We start from the raw sequence: 22,170 nt of genomic DNA on the forward strand, positions 1-22,170 counted from the left end.
CTCGTCAACGTTGTATACGCCTGGTGCATCGTGTGAATCGCCTGCATTCATTGCTCTGACACCTTCCTTCGTCTTGGCTAGCAGAGAAAACGCGGTCTATACTCTCGGCTTAATAACTCTCCTTTTTATCGTTTTTTCTTTTCCTCCTTTCTTTCTTCCGCCCCTGGCATCTTCTCCTTTTGTTTCTCTGTTCAGGAAGGAACAGTCCGCGACGGAATACGCGACGCGTAATTACAGGCCACCGTGGAGATCTGTTTCCCGCTGGCGAACTCTGTCGTTTCAATTTCGACGTTTAAAGCCGATAGACGATCGCGTTGTTTCCTTTTACTTTTTTCACTTTTACGGTGCTTCGTGGAAAATATCAAGTTCGAGGAATGGTTATGGCTATAGCGAGTTGGAAGTCGATTTAATAGACAGGTTTTTGACGTCACTCGGACCTGATACGTTATCAGCTCGTTCTGCGAACGTCTCTTATTATGCACAAAGAGTGTGCAGTTTAAAGTTACTTCTAAGTGTAATTACGTTTTAAGTGTATTTTTAAAGGAAACCAAACTGGTTTAATTGGAGCTTGTTTGTTAAGTTAAGCTCTTAGCGAGGGTGGTTTTCTAAATATAAAATTTCATTGAGACGATTAGAAACTTTTGAAAAGGTTTAAGAATTTTGTACATCCTCCTTTTTCTACTTTTTCCTATTTTTGCCAAGTATAAGCGAAGGGAACATCTGAGAAAGTATTATAGTATCTTTAGGCAAAACTAAAGGCTGTCCATCTTTAGCCCCGAATTTTTCTATTCCCCCGATGCGCGTTTTCCATATTATCGGCGAAAAGCTGAATCGTAGCTTATTTCGAGCGAAAGAAAATTCAGTTTCACTCTTCTCTGCTCGCGGTGGAAAGTTTCGCAGTCGAAATATTCTCTTTTCGATATTTTCAGACTTTCCGCCTTTATTTACGATTCAATCGAGAAGTTTCGCAGCCACGTTAAATTGCAATCGATTTCGGCGGATAAATTATACCAACTTCACGCAACTTCGTCAGTCGACCTTCGTCGAGTAACAAGTATATCCCCTGAATTATTCAGCTACAACGGGCGAAGCAATTTACGTTGTAGAAATGGATCGTTCGAGACCCTACGATCGATCGATTTCTAATCTTCCTCCCACCTATCGACTTTCCTATCCAAAATTTCGATAATGAAGAGCACATTTTACATTCTCAGCCACCAATATCTCCTCAACGAAGAATACAATCTGCGAACTGCACAAAATGCACCTGACAGTGAAGTATATCGTAGGATCTTTACTACAATTATAGTTTATTTGCAATAAATGGATTAAGCAGATGTTGGTTAAACAGGAAACTATGGTTGTTTAACGTGAACTAATCACAATAACGTATTATAATTAAGACAATTAGATAATTAATTTGCAACTCTCGTAACCACGGATCCAACGCTCTCTCTCACGCGGATCACGCTCTTTCCACAACGCTACAGCGACCATAGCCAAATCCACGTCATTCCACACTACCTGTTAATGAACCTTCAGACTTTGACCTTACCTTTGCACATGGCCCAACACCAAATTTTCCCCATCACGTAGGGCACTCAGGATCCTTTCCTTGCCCCTATTGAGGAATTGTCCTACAGACTCAACATATAAAACTGCGAGCATTCGATCACGAGACTAGTCTTGGGTACAGTCTTGGCCGCGATTTGAGCAACTATTTTAATGCTCTGAACATCGCTACTTCATTGTAATATTATACTTAACCACTTTTGCGAATAAAAGCATATAAAAATACAAAAGGACAGTCGAGTTAAGCTATTCCTTTTTTATCACGAATTTTACCTGACGCTAGCAACTGACTGACTTCTCAACTAACACTGTTAATTCGTCTTTGTTCCTTAGCATCCCTTTGTCTTTTGTCTTAGCCCCAGCACGCACGTGTTCCGCAACCGCTGGTGGCCAGGCTTTTCCACGAAACTATTCGATCGAAGGACCGACGATACATTGTTGGGCCTGTCGGCACTTAGGCTTCCTCGCGACATTGTTTATAGTTGGCCCGAGATCTCTTAGGCCTTTCGTCCACGATACCACAATATCATCGGTCGTTGCGAAAGTTGTAAATAAACAAGAATTTAGATATAAAACATGCTAGGAAGTGTAAACCTCGGCCTTGAATCATTAACAATCCACGCGAATGGTTGATGCGACCTTAGACAATTGAAATAAAATGAAGAAAGATGTATTTAGCACGACAATGGGCAACTGCGACACCAACTGTCAATGAAATTCTTCTACAATGACGTGTCATTATTCCATCCTTGTCAAATGAATTTCTTTATTTTTTCCTGTCGAATTCGCGCTTCGTCGATTGACGGAAATAAAAGGAATTTCCTGCGAATCATCTGCGTTTGCTTTTTACTAGGAATGGCCCGGACGTGGACTACAATGGGCCATTTCCCACCGACTCGCGAGAAATCGTTCGTCCTTTGTTGGCAAAAAGGGAAGATAGTTCCAAGAGGCGTCTTATTGTTTCTCGTTTACTGTGCACAGCGTTCCTGGCTCAAGACTATCTCGAGCATCGCCTTCCTCTCCTCTGATACCCTAAACTTGATCCAAAGAAACGTTTCGTTGTTCAACCGACTGGAAAATTGCGAGCAAACCCAAAAACCAAGCATCGATCGTCTTCGGCCTGTGTTCTTAGATTCGACGCTTGACGGAAGTCTTGAGCCAGGCGTCGAAAGCATTTGGTTTCTGCATTTCTCAGGGTATTTGCAGAATTTTGATATTACTAAGAGCAGCTGGAATCAACTTCGAAGGCTCTTAGAAGAACGCTGTAGCTGTAGATACCAGCGGATGCAGCGGATTACACTGTGACAACGTGTTACTATTTACGTTTAACGTTTACTGTGCTGCAAGTACCAGACGCGTAGACGATCGAACTTCAAAAGCAGTGAAATGAAATCTATGAAGATTGCAGTGGAAATGATCGAAAACTGATGCTCTCTATTTGCTGGCAGCAATGAAATGCGTACTAATACACTTCAACTTCGTCCAATTACCACGTTTTCCGACCAATGCAGCGCGCAGCGTAAAAATTCCTCGATGAATAGGTCACTTGGAAAAATAAATCGTTCTATCGTCGCGTTGTATTTGTCTCCTGCCAGGAACACCATACGTGCAATGAACTAGTCTGGTTCCAGAAAGTAGTCTTGGAAATCGAGCGATCTTAAGTAATTGGAATTTCCATGCAATAATATTAAAAGGAATTGAATGGAAGGCTGAGCTTGATCGAGCGAGCAAACGTCGTACAATAACGAAATCCAATGTACCTTTCTATACTTTGTATCAGTTCCAGTCATTATCGTGATGGATAACTGTTGAGAATTGTGGATCTTAATCGCCGAAATAAATGTATAGGAACATTTAGATTACACTTAGAATTGATATGAAAATAGTTTCAGATTTATTTAGTCAGATTTCTTCGTCGATATACATTTGCACGCGTCTCAGCACTCTCTTTGTCTCATCTGTTTTACGAGACATACTTGCACACACTCATACTCATATATGTGTCACTACTACGCGGCTAATCTAGTGTAGCACACAAAATTACACCTATTTCAATAAGAACCAATGCTCCTTTCTCTGTTGCACGATGTTCGTCTCGGCAGTCAAAAATCCTCTACAGTTTCAGGCTTATTGGCTCAAGGATTCTATCGATTCAACGATTTCATGCTAAATTACTTCCAATTTTGTGGATAGTAAACTGAAACAAATCTACCTGGAATCTGAAAAACGTATAGGTATACAATCATTTATAGCAAGCAAGACTAATAAAGACGATCTTTATTTCTTTTCGTCTTTCTATCAGATCGATGTAAACTGTGATGTTCGTTCGATAAAAAGGTGACACGAAATCGTGCCTTTTTCGTGACTTTTAAATATTCCCTTAAAAGCTTTGACGTCTTTTATATAAATCTTCATTTCTACGTTTTTGCTCTAGGTTAATAAAGGGAAGCTGCTCTTTTTTTACGTTTATTCGTTGGAACAGGCTCACAGGCAGCCGAGTAATATCGCTGTCATTGAAAAATTACCTGAAAAGTTACAAGAACGAGGGGAGATTTTTCTCTTTTTCGCAATTTCTGCATCAGCGTTCCGAAACTGAGGAATTGGGACGCAGCGCCGTTGTTATCGCGCAAAAAGCAGCTTTTCATCAAATACGTAAACTCACGCAGTCGAACGAGTGCGATTCTCACGGGCTATAATAACATCCCTCGAAGCGTAAAATCGATGAAATTTCTCTAACGAATGTAATTATCCTTAAATAATTGTTAAATAATTATCCAGCTTAGTCGATCGTGAGTAAATTATCGAGACGTGGAAAAACAAGTATACAAGTTAACATGGGCCAGTGAGGAAACATCGATCACAGTACAGGAGTGTATATAATCAAGCATAATTACGGTAATCCATTCTGTATCGATCACTATTAATCGACGAACCTAATTGCATATAATTGCACCGTTGCGTCCGCCATCTATCTGTATTATGCTAATATGTCGCGGTCGTGGTTCGCTTCATTCACAGTTTCGAATTAGTTGCTATCATTACCAGCGTTGCCCATTAACGTTCGTAAACCATGTAACGTGTTAATCATGAAAAATCGTCTTTTAACGATGAATATACATTATCGACAGAAATTGTGAATTTTCGGCGAAGAACTACAAATTTTGGCGAAGTATTACATTTTCGACGAAATGTTACGACACCGCATCGAGAAACACGATATTTCACCTTAAAAATTCTTGTTTCAACGGTGAGTAGATATCAGTGGGAAAATACGCACGATTTTTTATGAAACATGCAAATTTCACAAACATTTGGCAGAAAAGCGATTTGACGGAAAATTACGTACGTATGGCGAGTAAAAAAAATTGAAAATCGTCCTGTTTTTTAAATAAAATTCGAGATTGCGGGATTTTTATTAAAAGCAAAAATGCAGTCTAAATAAAAACTTGGGGCTGGCGTGCATGAGAATCGACAAAATGAAAATTCGCCCCCCTTTTACCAAAAACTAAGGTATAAAGGATGTTAAAAAATTTACATATTCCGCTATGTGGAGTATAAAACAAATAAAACGCTATTCTCTTCCGTCGTTTCTACACTCTCACAGTTTACTCCGAAAAGAATGTTAATTCATTAAAACGTGATCACCCTGTACGTAACCAGCCAGCCGTTTAATTCGACCCGACATGATTAATCTTAACAAAGAACGACATCACCCGCAAACTGAATACGTTCTTTCCCAGAAGCTTTTGCGAATAATCGCGAGAAATTGTTGGAATAACCGTGAAAAGAAAGGAGCAGGACGACTAAAAATCTAATTAGACAATAAGAGTTCCCGGTTGCGAGATCGTTTCGCGAGACAAAGCCGATAAAGAATATCTCTTCCTTAATGAGTTCAGATGCAGATCTTATTATGTTTATCACTGAGCATACACCGGCACATGGAGGTATTCGCACACTCCTAAGAATATTTTATATTTATATGTCGGAGATGAAAGAACATCGGGACCTTTCCTTTGGAATTTTTGGGAAAATCCCCAATTCTTTAGCCTAGGATTTTTATTATAACTGTACTTAAATAATATAACCCGAGTATGTTTGCCCGAGATTTATGACAGTAGGCTTGGGCTCGAATCTGGTCGCTAAACGTAGCCACGGTCACGGAATGGACGTTTTCAACTAACAGAGGTATCACGTAGTTGTATAGTTCTCCTTAAAAATATAGTCGACCCAGAGGGTACAGAGAGGTACATAGAAAGGGATAGAAGTTGAGTTCCACTTGGACTGTGGACAAGTAAGTTGAGTTCCACTTGAACTTTGGACAAGTAAGTTCAATTCCACCTGGTCTGTGGACAAGTAAGTTCAGTTCCACTTGGACTTTGGAGAAGTAAGCGCATTTGCTATCCCGTTGACCGTGTATTCGTTATTGAACCTAAGGTTATTGTCATTAGCACCTCGAGTATCTAATCGTCGCGGTTAATTGTCAAATTCTGTTCGTTAAACGCCCCCAACCCCAACGCTGACTCGATATATATATATTATACAAAACATTGTGAAATTTCAATGGCACTAAAACGAAACACGACTATTGCAGTCACATTGGCAAAATTTGAGAAGAATTTGAAAATGTACGTAGAAGTCAGAAACTATTTATTGGAAGCATAGATTCGCGGAGATCGTCAAGTGCTTGAACAGTCAATTATCATTAACAAACAATTATTCGCTACCAACTATTCGCTATATTAATAAGCCACAATATGTAGCAAGACTATCTTTAACGCTAATTGTATGTTTAAGACTACTATGCATATACTAACTTTTCACTCAGTGTATATTTGCAATAAGTGTCCCGCAACTTCTACATACATTTCCAAATGTTTGCGTTTCGATTGAATTGCGAATATTTTCGTGAATTTATATTTCTGTGAATATAATTAAAGGGGTAGAACCTCGGTAGAAAATTATTTCATCTGGCAAATATTATAAAAAGCACCATACTTCGGACACTTTTGGACACCGTGCAATTTTGCATTTTCAAATTTCCTGTTTAAATGCATAAACCAACAGTTTCGTATAACGTAGATATATAACGCATTGGTGAACAATTTCATTGATAAACGTTCGAATATTTTTATGAGCCACCGTGTGTGACAAACGTATTAACGATTCTCATTGTCACGTTACGGCCAACGCGATAATCGTTTGCCAGATCGAGTTCCTGTTGCTTTCCTTTCGCTGGAATTCGAGCTGCACGCTTGGAATATCACGGAACCATAAAAGGTTCAACGGCGTTCAGCGAGGAATGAAATCTTTGGCAAATGAGCGTGATAAAAGCAGCTTCTATGTTAAATACGTGACTACCTATATTTCGTCCTGTCTCGCGTCCTTTCTTAACACGAATCCATCTGCTGTCTCTTCTTTCACGCTTTGCATTCGTCGAACAGAAAAATTCTGCTTAGAGCAGTGCATTCTTTCGAATCGTTGATCTTAAATATTAAGTTGTGCGAAAAGTGTCTTTCGTTTCATAAGGTGATAATAGATGAACAATAATTTTTATTTTATATTATTTTATTGAATTAGATGTGATCCATTTCGTTTTATTTCTATTATTATATTCGTGCATAATTAAAAGATAAAAAAACATTGTGCGTCTATTATTTCTTTATAAAACGAAAGAAACTTTTACCTAATACCAATCGATTGAAATATTTATATTTCGAAGAGATAGATCAAATAATGTAACCGAGAATAATGAAATAAAAATTAGGCAAAATCGAACAGGTAAAATTTCCTTTTATTTAAAGTTCATGACGCAGGTTGCCAGTAATGACGGTATAAGTAGGAACAGGCGCAGCGAACCAGACATTCTTAAGTAGATCCAGTCAATGGCCAGACACCGAGAGAGTATAAAAATTCTCCAGCGATCAAAACAAAATTATAATCTACGACGACCGCGCTTCCTGCTCGCGAATCCAAGTCCAACCACTTACTCGGCCACTTATTTACCGTTCTAACTGCATAATAGAAAGTGTCACGACTGAGAATAATTTGCTTCTACGTTAGAAGAACGTAAAAGGAACGAGGGAAAATTACAAAAATAATCATTCTTTTCTAGAATCTACGCTTGTCGCCAAAGTTACGTAAATAATTTAGTTAGTAAAAAGAATAATTTTGTTCGTAAGATTCCAAATAGTTTCTCGTCTTTTCTTAAAAACCTGTTTGAGTTATGTCACTTTCGAGATGCACGTTCAGCGTGCATTATATTTCACCAATATTTTTTCCATATTTGAGGACACGTTCCTCTTTCCTTTTGTCGATTGACGCGGTATATCTCTCGCGTTGATTTATAGAGATAAAGTCGAATAAAATTTTACGGCCCGTCCGAGGATTGTCATTGAGAGAGAAACTGAACGACTAAACGACAGGAATAAAAACACAGCTGCTGGACAATAACCTCTTCGCGCGCTATGAAAATTAGCTCTCTGGCTTGTGACTGGTAGAATAAGCGATGGCAATTGTCGTTTACGATAATTAGATTCGCCTGAAAGACGAGTTACCAATGTAATCGAGATCAGAAACGATATATAATTCATTCGTCGAAGACGATGATGTAACGCGAAGTCGTACGATAGTTAGGACAAGTTCTCCGCATACTATTAGCAAACAGTTTGTACAAATACAAGTTCAACTATGTTAATCATAGACTGACTATAGCTTGCGTCTATCTAGTCAATTTTGCAATAACATTTGGTATATTTAGTCGTCCATTAATTAAAAATTATATAGTATATACCATTCTTTTATCCAATAGCTCTATCATTGATAATTCCACGATTAATAATTCTACGTAAAATAGTTGCAAAAAATACAATTAAGGAATTATATAGAAGCATTTCTACCTAAAATTATTACAATCTTGTATCAAATAATTCTACTGTTAGTAGTTCTACGTACAATAAAACAATCGCACAGAAAAGAAAAAGTTTCGTTTTAGAAATTACAGATCATTAAGACCTGTGTTCGCGTTCTTTCTTTAGTTTCACCTATTTATTCCTTTCGTCAGCTCGAGTAGGTGATAACGCTACTTGGTCGCGAAATAATTATGAAAGATCCACTCGAACGACGGCCTACGAACACACGGCGTCCCAGTTTACGCGGCGATAAATTAGGACCTGGTCGAGCAAAGGCAGATAATTCGACAAAGGAAAGATGAAGAAAGAAAAAGATATATCAGCAAGGAAAAAAGGAGAGTCGGTTGGCAGATAAATCTGCGAAACGAATTGGTGCAACTGGCAGGAGGATCGGAAGGCCGAGTTCTCAAGTCGTCTAAAACCGGTCCGCGTTAATTTATCGTCGGTCCCCGAGGATCGTATTGCGATCACGTATGCGTTTATTCACTTACTGCCAGCGAGCGTAAAACGATCAGATAATCCGCAGTTATGAAATCTCGCCTCGGCTTTCCATTATTAGTTTAGAAAACACGACGAACGCGATATCCAGATTACGATTTTCCAACTCCCATAGCTTGCAAAGTCGTGCTTCTACTCCCAGCTGAATTCTCGTGTAGATTTCAAAAATTCAGCTCTTCCTGCGAATAGCCCTTGCTTGTGAAAAGTAAACAAAAGATCGGAGAATGTACAACTCGACGAATGTACTATGTTCGGTATAATAAGTTCGTTCTCGTTTTCTTCAAACTTGATGCTTATTCAAACGCATTCTGTGATATTTCTTTCGAATTGGCAAGTAAAAGGCGAAGTATCTTAGCGCTTTCGACCGACAGCTCAGGCGCAGATTCTCCCTGGCGCCGGCTCTGTTTCGGTTTAGACTCTGCAATACCATTCTTTTTGTACGTTCTTCAAATTGGTATAGAACTGCGGGAGCTTGCAAAGCAACGCAACTGAGCAAGTTACCTTAGTACTAAATAACAAATTACTGCTCAAATAATGAGAAAGATTGTCGGCGACAAAAAGCCGATGAAGTGTTAGTATTCGATAAAACGAGAAAGCTGAGTGTATTCATCTTAATGAAAAATATTTTGATCGAATAAGTGTTTCTTCAACGAAGAAAAAAGTGGAACAATACAAATATTTTAGTTATTTTTCTCATAGGAAATTCCCAATTGTTGAACTATTTTGTAGAAAGTGTACTATAATTGCGTCAATGTACGCAAGGAAGGTTAGATTCCCATTGTTAAGCTACAGGATCAAGATAACGACACGAAGATCGGACAAAGTTGACTAAAGGACTAATTAGACGAGGGATAGAAGCAACACGTCTACTATCGGCATCAAATCTACCCGTACACTCGCATTATCCACATCCTGGACGGTGTTGAGCCGTGATATGCTCGAGCATTGTGCTGGTAAACCACATGTCACCCTTGGCGGCTAACTATCGATCAAACGTGTACACCGTACACGATACGTCAGCTTTCGGGTTTCCACTTTGACTGGATACACCTTCTTCTTCCAAGGAAATCGATTTTCCCTCGGAACCGTGCAATACTACAAAATTATTCATACGTGTTCGTGATAGAAATATTTATATCCTGGTAGAAATTAAAATAGGAATTTTCCTCATGCTCTGTGAATTAGCAAACATTCAGGCGAACTTTTAACAATCTTTCTAGATAAACGAAGAAAATTGGAAACTTTTGTAAGTTAAATGAAGAAAAGCTCTTCAATTTATTTTTTCACGTAGAACCGTCCTTCCTTAGATTCTACCAGCGAAACAAGTGTTTGTACAGCTACAGAAGCTCCAGGAAAAGAAGCCATAGGTGCCGAAAACGTGATCTGATCCAATTCGTTGGTAAAACAAAGAGGGAAAGAGAGAGGGAGAGCCCAGAAGCGATTCTTTCGTGCGACGAATTCGCGCATGCGAATGAATAATACCATGGCAGAAAGTTGCGAACAAAAACCTCGTGAAAAAAAAAAAAAGAAAATAGTAGTTTCACGGTGTAGCGAAGAAAGAGAAAGAAACGTGAAACATACGATTGTAGACACGAACAGCGTAAAGGCTGTTTTCAATGAACGAGCCGAACGAAAAGCATTGACGAAAATAGACGAGGACTGTCGTATTTGAAATAACGCGATATTTTATATAGCAAACTGCTAGGGTATATCTCGTATACCGAACTATATTATTTTATACAGGGTGACACTGAAATATGTTATTTAATATAATGTACCATCGTGATATATTACTTTATATGGAGTGACATTGAGATACATGTACATTTTAATATTTTATTTCAGGCCTGTTAGGAATTTTTGTTTCCATAAACGATTCTTCTCTTTTCGTGCTTCGTACTATTAACACAGTTGCGATAGATACTATGATGAAGCGAATACATCAACGTAGACATAATTCGGACAATTTTGAATAAAACACAAGAAGGAAATACACGTAGACGGAAAACTAAAATCGACCATGTATGTTGTGTATGTAGAGGAAAAAGTTTGTCAAAATGACGACTTCGATATATTTCACGGGTGTCGGAATCGGCGAGGCGGCAGCTATTCGGCAACTTCACGAACATTAATATCATATACACGAGCAATTGTGTGATAAAAGATACAAGGTTTAGAGATTAGTAGAAACATTATTTATTGATAGAATCGAGATAATATATGAGCGTACCGTTTTAAAACGATAAATAAAACTCGGGAAATAACGGCGGTGCGCGTTTGCGAGATGCACGAGTCCACGAGGGATCGTATGTATTAAAAATATCTACTTTGTCGTTGAAAACTTTGTTACTGCGATACACTCGCTTTCAACTTGCACTGAAGTCCATAGTTCAGGGACGAAGCGACGTGCAATCGATTGAAAACATAATACGCAACGGTACATTGTTGCGCCTGACGATACATCGTTGTCGATTCGAGATCTCTCGATGATCAACCCTGTTGCAACGAACGATTATGTTCTTGGCTGATTTATGTTACACAGATACCAGATTTCCTTGTTGCAAAAGTGATTTATATGGATGAGTGCGTTGATAAGATAGAAGGCTGGTTTTTATTTAGAAAATATGCATTCGTTGCTTGAGGAACATTTTTTCCTTCTTATTGGAAACTATTTTCTTAGTCCTGTAACATTATGGACGAGGATTTACGTGTCTTCCTTTTATAATTTTAAATTATTTGTAATTTATCTGTCGTCGTAGAAATTCTCTAACTCGTAAAGAGATATAATCTCTAATCCTAAAATGTGAAATATACTTGCAAAATTTTGAAGAGAGCAAATACAACATCTGTTTGCTTTCAAGTCACGATGAAATATCGAATCGAGCAACTACTTTGTTATTGAAGGATTGGCAATGTCAGTAGATCTGAATTTCGCGTGAATTTAGAAGAAAGTAAACGACGCTCGAGGACTGCAGACGGAAAAATTTCTACAAAAGCCTGGATTAATATTTATGACGACCTTAAAACGCGAGAAGAAGCGACTCTCTGTTAACCGTTTGTCGTCGACAGCGTGTTTCGACACATTCAATAAATACAAAAGTCCTTGCCGTACAAGATTTACATGGCGTCTCCCTTTGACATGGAAATCCCCAGACGATATACCCACGTAAGGGAACCATCACGTGCTTCCGTCACAAGTACCAAATCAATTTTGCACGTGTGCATTCCCAAGAGATTATCCGGAATTCATATTTCAAGCTTGGTGGTACATTTTGACAATTGAAATTTTCAATAACTACGAACAATTATTCGGTTTACGATAAATATTACTATAACCGGATGTTGCATTATTTCGACGATGAAAACTTGTCTAGTGTTGTCATTAAGAAACGTTTTATTTTAATAATATTGTTCAATATATTAATAATTGCATGTAAAACACTACTCGAGGGTAAATTAATATTCGAAATGTCGATTAGAAAAATATCAGGAAACGTACCAAAGTTAAGATACTGAGAATACTGAAACATCGGAGAAATAGAAAAATACTGGCGAATAAAAAATCGTGACAGAGAATAGAAATATTTCAACATTCTCAAAAGTTGAGAACTTGTGAACATTTCGATTAATATTGGTAAAAAAATCCAGGCCAGATTTAATATTTCTACGCTCGAGTAATTAAATATACTTGGGAATCAGATTAGAAATAAATCCATCAAAGACACGGTACTGTAAAGTAAACTTCCGTGTCTCAGTGGGCAGACCGGTGTCCTAAATCATTAAACGACAGTTTCAACGTGGCCACCATTAAAACCTAAAACGCTTTCCTAGTGGAAACTAGATGAACGTCAGTTGGTTGAGCATTAGAAAGACTAACAGTATTTCGTTCTTTGGTCAACGAATGGTTAAAACCCTACCGGCTTTTCATATTCATTCGCCTACTCCTTCATATAGAGCTATTCTCACGTAGAATGCAGCGCGCCTTAGCGAAACATACGCAAATATCTCACGGAAGCTGAGTGTATCATGCTGAGATGCAAGTTATAGTTTCGATGCTTGCCAACTGAAAATACTAATAACTCAAAGTTATTTAACTAGAATGTACGACGATTATATGTTTCCGTATGTCGAGTAGTGGGAACTAAAAATATTCTTTGAATATTATTGTATTATTCGACGCAACCATTTCTGACATCTTCCATAATTCGACATTCTACGATATAAAAATTAAATGTCAAGTACTGAAAAAGTTGACTGGAATTAATTTACCTTTGAACCTTCGACCATTAAAAAGTTATAAATTCGTTGAAATTGGAAAGTTGCAGACTGCTGTGTTTACGTGGGTCGTTTGCCAATTGTTTGCAGTGTACTACAGGGGCAAAATATTTTTTTATATCGTACGAAAACGCAAGTGAAGTTAAATTCAACTACGTGCGATGCTGGGTTTCAAGGTAAAAAAAAGATCGACGAAAATAATGTTTTTTTATTATAAAATTCCTTGCACTATGAAAACTAACACTTGCACTTTGATCTATTTCTGTCTGTATAATCAGAGTAACGATATAAACTTGAATTAATATTATTTGAATGAGGAGATACATTTTGGTCATTGGGCAACATGAACAGAAAATAAGCAATGAAAATAGCGTCCCGATATAATTGATATCTACGTATTCGATATATATTCCATTTACATAATTCAATTTTTAAAGGGAAGGTGCAAGGGGAACTCCTTCAAACAGAAGATCAATCACGAAACATGACCTGAATCTATCATTCGAGAAGAGATTCCATGCCTCTATCCTGCTTCAATAGCTAGTACGTACGAAGAAATAAAAAAAATCCATTCAATTACCAAGCAATATCTAGAATTTCATCTTGGGAAATCACAGAGACCTCGGCGCGCGATATATTCGAAAGATCGACAGAAAAGCGAGCAGGAAATTAAAAGGAATTCCCTAGAATACGAGAATAAGTTACTAGACTATATTTACTTAACCTATCGGTGAAAAACAAACATCGGTGATTTGTAAAATTAATTATCAATTAATATCTACGAATCGTCATTAAATTAATGTTAATTTGACGAATATTATAATATTAGGTATTAATACAAAACCAATATTGATTGTATTAATATTAGAACGTTGATTACTATCTAATACGAAATAGTAGCGATTTACGATCGATGAAAATACGAATAATGATTCGTGAAGGATCGTTTCACGAGAAACTAAGCTTTTCGTGCCAAATACGAGTAAGTTTGAAGTGGTTGTCGAACATATTGACAGACAATTCCGATGTGTTGCATGCTCGATGCAGTCGCATTAACACGAATCAAACAGAAATACCACTAACAGGCGAGAAAACAGGTGACGAGAAAAATACTCGAACAATTTTCAGCGATAGCACAACATGTGTTGAGAATTCTGCGTATCTTCGAGGCTAAATCGATTGAAAGTTACTGGACAACTTATGTTACGAGCTGGGATCACCGTTCAGGAAGAGAATGGAAAACTAAGATTTATTATAATTCCCTGGCAACCCTGAAATTTATGGTAATTGTGTATTTTCCATTTTTACGACTTTCAGTTGAAGTTAGGTTCAAAGTTGTTTACTAATTTAAGAGTCAGGATAATACGCTTCGCGCGTATCGTTTTTGGCTTCGAAAGTGTGACGTACAATTCCGATTTGGATATATCGGTTATATATCTTTGTTCGGGGAAAATACAGAATTCGCATAAAATTTCGTCAAAAGTATAAGAATAATCTCTGTGGTAAGGTTCGAGAAAATTTTGTTCTCAAATATGAAAAATATTCCAAAACAACATAGTCGAAAGAAAATTTCTATATCTGATCAGAAATTTGCGAAAACTATTCCTCGAGCCGTAGAAAAATCTTAGAGAAACTTGATTTCCCATTCAGCCTACAAATTTCCCCTAAAACCTCCAACGATCGTTCGAAACCAATACAAAATAGCTTGTCATAAAATTTCCCTCAATTCCAAGGTCGGGATAGCGCAATAAGACTTTCTCAAATGCCATGAAAATTCAAGAAAAAGTCCTGAAATTTTCAGCACGAACCTCTCTTAACTTATTTTTATCAAAAAATATTCAATCACTGGAACAAATTGAGCTTTTTCAACAGTTCCGGTAGAAGAAGCTCGAGCAAATTTCCAAGTAAGAGCGAACTGGATGATCGACAAATGGAGTGAACGGGCAGACGCAGCCTTTAGCCGTGGTTACGTAACGAATCGATTACTAACAAGAGTCACGAACTGGCATTTTTTTCTAATTCGACGGTCCATCGAAATCCAACGAGCTTATGTAATTCACGATTTCGTGTCTCCAACCATAATCTCCTGCGACACATGGTGAAAGAAATCGCTTCCAGTTTCATTAACATATTACCTGTCACGTGAATTTTATATACCGTAACACAGGATGTTACCGAACTGATAAACCGAAATGGAAGCAAACCTACATGGAAAAGTAAGTGGAAAATGTAGAAGGTCTTTTTTTCGTCCGGAGCCTGATATTTTTTAGAAAATCGAGCTTGAAGATTCGTCGAGTATGCTTAAACTTGGTTAATCCCGGACTGAACAAGAGAAACTAATCGACGGGGGCTTGTTCTGCATGTGAAAATGGGTAAAAAATGCAGAATAAAATTTTTTTGTAAGACGCTTAGTTTTCCAGAGAAATGAATTTAAAAATGTACCGCGCTGGTGCACTGGAGCAATTTTATTTTCTTGAGAACGATGCCTTAAATGGAGAAATTTAAATTTAATCCAATCTGCAATTAGACAAATTTAAGTAGTTGGCAAATCTTCAAACTAGATTTTAACATTCCGTTAACAACGAATCTATGTAGGTAATTGACATGTTTCTATGAATTTGTATAATCGTCAAAATTCTACCCGGTATGGTTGTCTCGTTAATACAGAAATTCGCAGATATTCGCATAATTTTGGCTCGTAATATCGCCTGTTGTGTTAATGCTAATCGGCCGTGGTTTACATAGAAAATTAATGCAACAGTAATTCTGGATCAACTGATTAATTTATCGCAAATAATGGTTCCAGGCAAATATATTTGTGTTGTATTGTATTAATTATAATATACGATATTATTAGATTAGTTATAGTACACGAATGTTCTATTCCTGAGCCGTCTTTTGATTAAAAAGCATGAATCACGATTTGTTTAATAACAAACTTAACTAATTAGAAGGAAAGAGCAAACTGATGTTTCACTTATTTAGGAAGTTTCGAAACTAAAGATAGAATAGTATAAATTTGAAGAAAATTGCAGAAAAATGAAAACAGCCGGAGAAATATAAGTTTGCAGGCGAGGAGATCGGAAACGCGGATAACAAGGGAAAGTTATCGAAAGGACTTCGTCTCCGAGAACACAACACATCCTCTTCATAACTTCAAACAATCTCGTACAAGCTTCTCGCAATAGCAGTCTTGCTATAGCAAACGAGTCTAACAAATGAACGAGGTTAATGGCAATTAATTATTCTCACTTTGTTTCAAATGTTATTATACACAGTGGGAGAACTAAACGAATATTAGGTTTGTAGAAGAGCAGAGAGATTAACAGAGGAAGATAAACTTTGGTTTGCTCTGCTTTTGATGTTACGTATTTGACTCCTCACGACGAAGTTAATTAAAATAGAGATTCTAATATGAAACGGTATTACTAATTCGAATTAAATGCAAGCTTTTCTGATGCAGAGTTTTTCTAATATGGAGATTTTGATGAAATAAATATTATGAAATAATATTAAATTTTCAGCACGAAAATGTTTCTAATATAACGTCTATAACACGAAGGTATTTTTAACATGAACACTGCAATATATCAAATATACGAAATCGTTGCTATAAAGATACCTTTTATGTAAAATTTCCATCATAGAAATATTTTTAATAGGAAATTTGTAATATGTAAAAGTATGAGATTATGACTGACTATTGCAATACAGAAATATTCCAAATATGAAATTATTACAAATTATTGCAATATAGAAACATCCTTCGCTATATTTTTAGAGCAAAATTTTCAATACGAGAAGTATTTTTATTGAAAAATTTACAACGTAAAGACATTTTCAATGCAAACTTTACGAGAGAAAAATATCTCCAGTACAAAGTTTACGACATAAAAATACCTCTAATGTAAAGATCGTAGCGTAGAAATATTTATAATGTAAAACTTCTAATGTATATAGAAATATCACTAATCTAAAATTTTCAAGGAAAACTCAATTATACGTTGCCTTCTGAATACTATCTGATCTCAGCGATATGATTCGACAGAATACTATAAAAAATATCCACTTACCGAACAAAGTTATAATTAATTAGTTATCCACACTTTGTTTCGGACGCTATTATTAATGTTAAAAGAACGGAAACAGAACAAGTATTATATTCGCACTAGACAAAAGAAGCTAATGTTTACCTTGTCATCGCTCTTTACATATTTCCATTATTCAGTATACTCCGTATAGGTACTTCCGGTTTTCTTTCAAGTTCAAATAATTATGTAGCAGTTCTTGTTGAAGTTTTGCGATTACGTGACACACAGCATTGATATCATTATTCTAACCTAACTTACATTATACGTACATCAGCCGTTCATAAGTATTTCGACGTTTCTGTCGATTTATGGTAACGAAATTTGAATTTATCCAAAACGTATAGGAATTAACGATGAATTAATAATTCACGGTAGCACTTACGAGCTCTTTGATTCGAGGTAGCTTTCAATTAACGATTAATTTATAATTGCATGATCTTTATAATTTCTCTACTAATACATTTCATTTTTATGATTATTTACTTTATAATTTATGATTAAGTAGACTTTACTTTCAAGTAGAGTAGTAATTCTCGAAATACTTGTGAGCGGTAGCGTATTTTTAACAATTTTAAATCTTAATGGAAAAGCACGCACGCAAGACACTTGTTGGAGATACGCAGTGCAAAGAGAAGGCTCTTGGTGTAAATGCACAACTAAATTATATAAATTATATATGATACGTACTATAAAACCATATCGACACAAACACCGCTTTAAATTATAAATTAAAATGTTCTTTGTTGATGAACAGAAGCGTTAGCATAGATAATAATTTCTCGTATAAATTTGTATAAACTCTGTATAAATTTGTAGGAAAGAAAAACGCGATTCTTTATTTCTTATCTTATTATAAATCTTAATTATTTTTAGAAGGTCTACAACTGATTTAGTTAGAGTTTAATTGAACATAATTTTCTTCCAACACAATAATTATAAATACAAACACAGAGATATGTAATATCATGGATAATTTGTTTAAGGAAATCGAAATATATTGAACAAATATTAAAGATACTGCAATGTTTGTTTTCTGAGAAAGAGCAAATAGTCCAACGAAAGTAGATCGTTTTGGTTATAATCCAGCAATTTATATATTTAATGTCGTACATTTCGATGTGATTTTGCTGAAAACATGTCCTAATTTTTGTTATACAGGTAATTAATAATCCTGATTTACGATAGATGAACTTTTGTAAATTTCAAAATTATATGCTACGAAAAGATCTGCTAGAGAATTGTTTATTTTTTACGTATTTAAATAGGATTTTACAAGAAAATTTTTTTCATGCAAATGTTTTTGTTATATCGTTATATTTGGCATATCTGTAACATCGAAATTGCCTTTTTCTATACATAACGATAACGTCTCTATAATGTGCGATATTTGACATTTGTAAAGATATGACAAGTGACAAGCCGTGGGAAAGTTACGCAACCGCGTATGAATTATTATTCCTCGTCGCTTTCGTATAAAAAACCGCGTAGCATATGCAACTTATTCCCTTTTTCTCGTATTTACCATCCGCTGGTGAAAAGTACGACGTTTCATGTTTGTTGTGATCGAACGAGACCGAGGCTAAGAAAACTACATGATAGAGAGCAAAAACTAGGAGATACAGTGGATCACAAAAATATTCGAACAGCTAGAAAAACCTTTCATCAATATACAATAGCGGACAAAAGAAAATGTATAAAATATAAAGTACAAAAAGATAGTATAACTTTACAGAGCAATTAGAAGTAAACGAGAAATTAAATATAAATTAAATTAAATTAAAATAAAATAAAAATGATATAAAATACAAATTTATATAGAGTAAAAAATTTCTAGTTCAAATAAAATTCATAATTACATCAATTTCAAATTTTTAAAATTTTAAATTTTAAATTTTGAATTTTAAAATTTTAAATTTTTAATTTTGAATTTTGAATTTTAGAATTTTTAATTTTGAATTTCAAAATTTTAAATTTTTAATTTTGAATTTCAAAATTTTAAATTTTTAATTTTGAATTTCAAAATTTTAAATTTTTAATTTTGAATTTCAAAATTTTAAATTTTGAATTTTGAATTTCAAAATTTTAAATTTTGAATTTTGAATTTCAAAATTTTAAATTTTGAATTTTGAATTTCAAAATTTTAAATTTTGAATTTTGAATTTTGAATTTCAAAATTTTAAATTTTGAATTTTGAATTTTGAATTTTAAAATTTTAAATTTTGAATTTCAAAATTTTAAATTTTGAATTTTGAATTTCAAAATTTTAAATTTTGAATTTTGAATTTCAAAATTTTAAATTTTGAATTTTGAATTTCAAAATTTTAAATTTTGAATTTTGAATTTCAAAATTTTAAATTTTGAATTTTGAATTTCAAAATTTTAAATTTTGAATTTTGAATTTCAAAATTTTAAATTTTGAATTTTGGATTTCAAAATTTTAAATTTTGAATTTTGAATTTCAAAATTTTAAATTTTGAATTTTGAATTTCAAAATTTTAAATTTTGAATTTTAAAATTTAAAATTTTTAATTTTAAAATTTTAAATTTTACATTTTAAATTTTCTTTTCTGCCATGTGTGTTATACATTTGCCATTAGCACAGTAATAAGACAGGACTATCATGAGTATATTAGTGAAATTTGAGACCAATCATGATAGTGGTATCGTATTATAGTGCTGGTAATGCAATTTCAAACTGTTTTGTACAACACGCATAATATATTCATAAAAATTTTCTATAGTCAGTATACAAATATATATGTGAGTCACTTAGAATGAATTTCTCATTGCTTTGTAAGAAGAGTATGTAACTATAATCATTCCAAATTTAAAATAAACTTTGACGAATATTATAGGAATATTAAACAGTTTCCGTGATAAAGCCAAAGACTTACTTGGTAACAAAGGTACCAAAAAAACTTGACCAAAGTGTAAACTCTATTCCAAGATAATTTATACTAATTTATACCAATTTTTTTTACTAGATATATATTTACGATAATGTCCAGTAACTTCTGCGTATATACATTTACAGATTGATTTTAAATTAATTTCGAGTAAAATTCTTTTTGTAAAAATTGTTACTAAACCGTATTTCACAAGTTACGGTCTTTAACACATATATTACATGTTTGAGATGACTTTCAGATTCGTTTCAAATTACTACGTGTTATACTGGTAAACAGACTTTGTTTTGATAATACAGTTCGCTTCGATCAAAACCAAAACATTAGAAGTTGCGTTTAATCTTTCACGAAGAATAACATAAGCTACGAGTTCAGTACGTCGAACGAGCCATTCAAAAAAAAGTGTCTCGCGTGCGTTCTGTTCAAAATAAAATATGAGAATAAAGTCGAAATTTCCGTACTCACATGATCTGCAATTTCTCCCTTAATTAGACGTGCGTTGTGTATCAACGCACACTGCAATATAAATAGGACACGCTACACTCACACACGCACTAACGCACAAAAACACGTCGAGACCGCGATTCGAATCACCACTAGATAAAGAAATAAGGTTAGAACGCGAGAAAATCCCAACGCGAGCGATGAACGACGCGATTCACTTACGCATAATCGAGACACTCAAAGTTCATATGCGAATTGACTATTCTCTATTTACTACAATACGATCCACGGCTTCTTTTTACGAAACTCTTGTAGATAGGCCTTGTTTCTTTTACGGAATCATAAATAATCTGTAAATATGAAAGTTAAACGAATTTCGGTTATTAGCAAATAACTTCATCGGAAGTTGAAAGTATGTCATAAAATCAAATTTTTTACGTTAATCGATAATGTCATGTTCAAATCGATTTATGTGTTGCACAGTTCATACGAGTCGAACGAAACTTATTAATGGCGAATTTTTATTACTAATCGATAATACCATATTTTTATATCGTACTGTATATTGTACGATTCATACAAATTTAATTTATCTCACAAAATTTTCCTATCCGATGTGTTATACATTGTTCGATAACATTTACTTCCTTCCTGTAGATTAACAGTGAAATACCAAGCTTTATATCGACATGTCAATAAAGATGTCTTCTGTAACGACATATACACCGGTTCATGTTGAAAAAGAGAAACACGAGAACCTCTTGGCGCAAGGAATTCAAAAGCAGTGAATGAAAATACACAATGGAGAAGCTCTACGGTTCACGATTCGCAAAACAAACAAAACTCGACATATGAACTTGCTTGTGAGAAAAAATAACCAAATTCTTCATACGTAAAACTGAACATTTTCGCGACAATTGTAATACATAGTACATAGTGAAGAAGTAAAAATTTTCACATTCACAAGAAGCATACAACTCACAGATTAATTACTGTAAAGAAACAAGAAAACTCTCTAATCAAAGAATGAATGAAAGCACACGAAGAATTTTCAGTTTCCACGATTTACGAAAAACTGCGCGAGCTAATGGACCAATCTGATAGTCTCGATTGATGTAGAGATCGAACGAGAAATATTGAAAGATATACGACTCACATATGAATTCGAATTGTCTCGATTATAGCTGGACACGCGCAGCGAGTAATTTTTCGAGCGCAGGACGTAGCATGAGCGCACAACGAGCGCATCTACCGGCACTGAATACGACTGGCTGACTGACTGACTGACTAACCGTCGAGAGGCCGCCGTGTAGCACGAGAAAGGAAGAAGAGTTGAAGAGTGAGGAGAAGAGACGACGCGTATCGCCGGGCCGATTTTTCGTCGTTTCTTGGTGAGATACGCGGATAACCGCCGACAGATGAATGAAAGCAAAGCACGTTCTTCGAGGCGCGTGCTTTTCGCGCGAATTCACCCAC

The 22,170-nt window shown here is 35.3% G+C and overlaps 1 protein-coding gene across 4 annotated transcripts in view; it reads right to left on the reverse strand.

Annotated features, from left to right (window-relative positions):
- Positions 1–22,170, reverse strand: part of LOC100648035 (cAMP-specific 3',5'-cyclic phosphodiesterase) — a 359,695-nt gene that overhangs the window by 233,192 nt on the left and 104,333 nt on the right. Inside the window, exons 1-2 of one of the 4 annotated variants that reach the window (XM_020867272.2) lie at positions 21,987–22,129; positions 20,716–20,846 (exon numbers count right to left, since the gene is read on the reverse strand). The exons of 1 other annotated variant lie outside the window; for it this stretch is intronic. The gene's annotated coding sequence lies outside the window, so the exon portion shown is untranslated. Of the gene's footprint in view, positions 1–20,715; positions 21,045–21,850; positions 22,130–22,170 lie in introns of those variants that run through there. 2 more of the 4 variants (XM_020867271.2, XM_020867269.2) reach the window with 2 other exon arrangements.

The sequence above is a fragment of the Bombus terrestris genome, chromosome 16, assembly GCF_910591885.1.
Source record: "Bombus terrestris chromosome 16, iyBomTerr1.2, whole genome shotgun sequence".
In the NCBI taxonomy this organism is placed as follows: domain Eukaryota; kingdom Metazoa; phylum Arthropoda; class Insecta; order Hymenoptera; family Apidae; genus Bombus; species Bombus terrestris.